Source organism: Bombyx mandarina, chromosome 18 (genome assembly GCF_030267445.1).
Source record: "Bombyx mandarina strain Sakado chromosome 18, ASM3026744v2".
Lineage (NCBI taxonomy): Eukaryota > Metazoa > Arthropoda > Insecta > Lepidoptera > Bombycidae > Bombyx > Bombyx mandarina.
In genome coordinates, this window is record NC_143224.1 from 10,931,732 (window position 1) to 10,937,132 (window position 5,401).

A 5,401-nucleotide genomic window follows, 5' to 3' on the forward strand; every position below is an offset into this window, starting at 1 on the left:
TTGTGATTTTTTTGTATGGAGCGGGTCACATTAAATTAAATTCCTGCTAAGTACCGCGAGGTCCCGCTTTGAAACTTTATTTTCCTTATACCTTGTCTAGTCTACTATCATTTGATGCTATGAACATGTGCATAAAGTTGCAACTCTGCCAAATAAATGGATCGAAAAAATTTAATAAATACATAGAATAAAAACCTTTATATTTTTTTTCGTAAGTGCTTTTAAGTTAAATTTGATATGGATTAGTAAGTAAAAGCACGTAATGATACCCATAATTACGTAATACCTAACAACAATACATTTAGTAGGTCTCTAATTAAGCAACCTCTCTAATTATTAAGATAGTTAACATTATTTAATGAGGATAATTAGTTAAGTAGCCATTACTGGGTAGTAGAAAATATAGTAAACATTTGTTTGTCTCTGGAAGTATAAAGTGACCATGTTTATTATATACTAACTAGTGTTCGTTTATTCGTACTACTACTAACATCTCGTGATTGTCGTTGTGATCTTGCTGTTTCCGTTATAATTGATAATTTTGTTAACAACTTAGGATTATTTATGATTTTAAGAGAGCAACTACAGTCGCTGTCTGATAATAAAAAACTCTTTCAATTCCTACAAAATCAAATAAACGTGACCGAAGAGAAAAATGTTGAGCTCCAAAAATTCAGTACGCAATTTTGTTCAAATATAAGTGCAATATGGAAACGAAGTAGTCGCATGTTAGCACAGTTTATAAGAAAAAAATGTGATTGGTTAGAATGTGCAATAAACTGGCCTGAAGGAATGATACCTGAAGCTATCAACACTGCACATGAAAGGCTCGAGATTTCTAATACTGAAGATGTTGAAAATGTACCACCCTCAAACGTACTACAGAAGCCTCGACATCTATTTTTGCACCTCGAAAACCTTTTGAAGAATTGGGATCCAGGCAAAAACGAAGACGCATTGAACAAATTTACCAATCGCTTTCGTTATCCCCGGATGAAATGAAAGCTACTACAATTGCTAGTTTGAGAAACACTAGAAATGAAGATGTAGGAGAAATAATGAACCACTTGTCAAATCACCCCGAAGATCTAGAAAAAGTTAATGAGTATTTAATTACAAGTAAAGTGAAAAGTAGCACATATTCTCCCGATAAGGCAATATTAGTTTCACTTAAATTAAGTGGCAGTATATAAACCTAAGAGAAGCAGCGAGTGAAAATGGGTCTGATTTATACCCTTCTTAATATAAAATTAAGCAAGAAAAGACCAAATGTTATCCAGGGAAAGATGAGGTAATTATTACTGAAGAAGGAGCTGCTATTAAAATGCAAGCATTACTAAACTTGGCGCTATATAGGCTTTTAGATGTGATTACTTCGGATTTGGACTCTGCAAGAGAGCTACTGCTTATAAGCAAATAGGCTTTGATAGAGCCCCAGGTCAAAGTAATTATAAACAAAAAACTGAAACAGAGTTTGATGATTCATCTATTTTCATGGTCAGTCTAGTTCCTATAAGGCTTCAGAAATTTGATGGAACAACTGTTTGGGAAAACGACCTTTTTTTTTTTTTTTTTTTTTTTTCTTTTTTTTTTTTCGGGTAGAGGGCCGAACCTCCTACGAGGTCCCCGCGCAAAAGGGGCGCGCGGGGTATGTGAGACTCAACGATCTGCATGGTGTTGTGAGCAGACCGCGGGCCTAAGGATTTTAGAGCCCACCCACTAAACGACTCCCCTGCACTCTTACACCCGACGTCCGATCCCCTCCGAGGTCAGAACCCGGATGAGGTAGGGGGGCTACCGCGGTCAACACTACAACCAGACGGCGCGGCTCACCCCAAGGACGCCCAGCCGACGGAGCCTTCGAGGCGAATCGAAGGCTCTGAAACGTCGGCCGTCTCGGTACGGCAGCCCGTCGGGCCGCCCAGACGGTGCCGCTGGTGTCCCGGAATACCCCGCTGGACCAGAACCAGCCTGCCGGGTCGGGACGCGATACACCGTCGACCGGTCGCTCTATTCACTCCACGGCAGCGCGCTAGAGTGCTGGTAGCGCGCCGCGCGGCCTCACCCCCTCAGGTCGCCCCTTGACCTTCACCGGGGGGAGGCCGCCACCTACAGGGGCCGGGACGTACGGGCGTATTCCCGCCTCCGGCCTTGGGAAAACGACCTACCCTCATCAACTTTTTATTGCCGTCCAATAATGTTTAAATTTACAAAAGAAACGCAGTCAACAGTGACAATTATAAAAGCTAGCATAACAGAAGAAATAGAAAGACTTCAGCCATCAAAAATCAAACAAGTTGAAGTTAAGCATCAATTGCACATGATGATGATAGGCGGCAAAATAACCTCATATTTTTCAGAAACATTTTCTGCTGTCTGTGATATTTGCAAAGCAAAACCGTCAGAGTTTTTTGGAGTGACTTGCTTATCAAAGAGAAAATAATGAAGAAATAATCCAGTATGGAATGCCATCTTTACATGCCTGGATAAGATGCATGGAGTGCTTACTTCATATCGGTAAATATAATTTTATTACTTCACAATTTTTTCATCGTATGTAGTTTCCTGTGAGATAATTTTTTAAATGACACTTTTTTTGTTTACGTCTTATCGTTTGGACTTCAAGAAATGGAGTTGCAAGGGGCGATGACAAAGAAAAAATAACAACCAGAAAAAGTGCTATACAGCAAGCGTTTAAAAAGGAATGCGGTTTACTTATAGATGTTGTCAAGCAAGGAGTAGGAACAACCAATGATGGCAATACTGCCAGAAGATTTTTTAGGGATGCAGAAGAAACAGCCCGCATAACAGGAATACGTAAAGATTTAATAGAGAGGTTTCACGTGATTCTTCACTCTGTTGCATCTGGAGAGCGCGTTTCCAATTTTTCGGATTTTTTTAGATATACTGCAGAATGGTATGTTAATTTATATCCCTGGTATTATATATGCCTTCCAGTATCCATAAATTGTTGGCACATGGCAGTGATATACAATAATGAAGAACTTTGGTACCATTCGTATAGGTAAACTCTCGGAAGAGGCAGCGGAAGCTCGCAATAAAGATTTTCGGAAATATACAGAGAGTTGTTATTCAAGAATGAGAAGTAGAACGTCGACTAATGAGGATATTTTACACAATCTTCTTTCGTCTTCTGACCCAAAGATCAAAAAGGTGAAACAAAATATATAATATTTAGAGAGATTGCATAATTAGAGACCTACTAAATGTATTGTTGTTAGGTATTATGTAATTATGGGTATCATTACGTGCTTTTACTTACTAATCCATATTAAATTTAACTTAAAAGCACTTACGAAAAAAAATATAAAGGTTTTTATTCTATGTATTTATAATTTTTTTTCGATCCATTTATTTGGCAGAGTTGCAACTTTATGCACATGTTCATAGCATAAAATGATAGTAGACTAGACAAGGTACAAGGAAAATAAAGTTTCAAAGCGGGACCTCGCGGTACTTAGCAGGAATTTAATTTAATGTGACCCGCTCCATACAAAAAAATCACAAAACACATTTTTCTGACCAAACTATAAAGTTTTTGTAATTTTTGCCCAAAACAATTATTATTGAGATTAACGAGCTCTATCTATCTACATAAAAAAAAATATAAAAAAACAAAGTTGGTCCCTAAGTCACTAAAATCATAGAATCGACCCACTGTGCGCCGGTCGCCGGTGCGCGTGGCTTGTTAGGTACATTTCTATGCGCTTGTTTTAGTCGCTAGACGCTTCGCCGTTCGCACCGCGCGAATATTCGTATCCGCGAATGTCCCGTGGCCAGGCTGTTACACTGGTGGTAGGATCTCTTGTGAGTCCGTACGGGTAGGTACCACCACCCCGCCTATTTCTGCCGTGCAGCAGTAATGCGTTTCGGTTTGAAGGGTGGGGCAGCCGTTGTAGCTATACTGAGACCTTGGAATTCATATCTCAAGGTGGGTGGCGGCATTTACGTTGTAATGTCTCTGGGCTCCGGTAACCACTTAACACCAGGTGGGCTGTGAGATCGTAAAAACTTTCGTAATTTTATTTATCATTTATAAGCGCTTATTAAAAGTGAATCCAGCAAAAAAAAATATCTGTTCCAGGTATTTTAAATTCCATCGAAAATATAATTAGCGTGCTTACGTAACGATAAGCTTAGCTTGATAAATTTTAACGTTTACACACTGGTCTTATTCCGAAATTTTAATCCGAAATGTTAAGATTTAGATAGAACTTTCTCGTCTATAATGACGATAAAAATCATTTCAGTTTAATATTGAATAATATTGATTTAAACTAATATACGACACTTATAATAAACATTATGAATGGTACAAAAAATAAAACAAAAAAAATAAAACAAAGTAAAATATCCTAACAAAGCTGATTATCTACGTCACTATAGTGTATATAAATGCTTTGCAATTTCAGTAGGGATGCCCTCACTGTTTTAACGTTATAAGCGTTTATATGTCAATAGTGTTTTTTTGTTTATAACACGCTTTAAAATTGTAAAGTTTGGTGATGATTTTGACAACCTTCAAAACGTTGGATTAACTCGAAATTTACCATACTTATCAAGGGCCGATGACAATTCAATATTAGCTAACTATTTACCCGACGCTTTATTTTTACAAAAAAATTTTTAAATAGGATTTTCTATAAAGACGTATTTTTTAGCTCTTTAAACTATTATTAGTCACAACTTGCTATTATAAATTTGAATTACACTAGTTACCGAAGCGCACCTTCTTTGGCGCTGATGTGATTTATAACTCGATGCAACGAAAAACATACACAATTTTTTTTTTTTTATTTCTTACGTTGGTGGACGAGCTCACAGCCCACCTGGTGTTAAGTGGTTACTGGAGCCCATAGACATCTACAACGTAAATGCGCCACCCACCTCGAGATATAAGTTCTAAGGTCTCAGTATAGTTACAACGGCTACCCCACCCTTCGAACCGAAACGCATTACTGCTTCACGGCGGAAATAGGCGGGGTGGTGGTACCCGTGCGGACTCACAAGAGGTCCTACCACCAGTGATAGGTCCTACCACCAGTGATGACCTACTAAATTAATAATATTTATTTCATACATCACATTTAGTATTCGGACGTGGAGTCGCGCTTCTCAGTGTTGTCGTTATGAAAGCTCTTATCAAATTAATAACATTGATATTGAATTTAGTGCTGGTGAGCTAAGCCAAGTCTTTTTTGATCATTTATTAAAATTATATTATATTACAATGTAATATTATAATTAGTTGGTTAATGGTTTGTTTGAACCTTTCAAGGTCTTTAAATTATAAGGTGCAATAATATGTACCTTTTTAAAATTTGCTTTTCTTAGTTCGGTATATATTGTATTATACAAATTTGTAAACGCATCAAAAACT

At 37.6% G+C, this 5,401-nt stretch overlaps 1 long non-coding RNA gene across 1 annotated transcript; it reads left to right on the forward strand.

The window, feature by feature from the left end:
* Nucleotides 1–2,324: 2,324 nt before the first annotated feature.
* Nucleotides 2,325–3,075, forward strand: LOC149501027 (uncharacterized). The gene is made up of 2 exons (XR_016324550.1): nucleotides 2,325–2,517; nucleotides 2,627–3,075. It is a non-coding gene; the product is annotated as an uncharacterized LOC149501027 (long non-coding RNA).
* The last annotated feature ends 2,326 nt before the right edge of the window (nucleotides 3,076–5,401 follow it).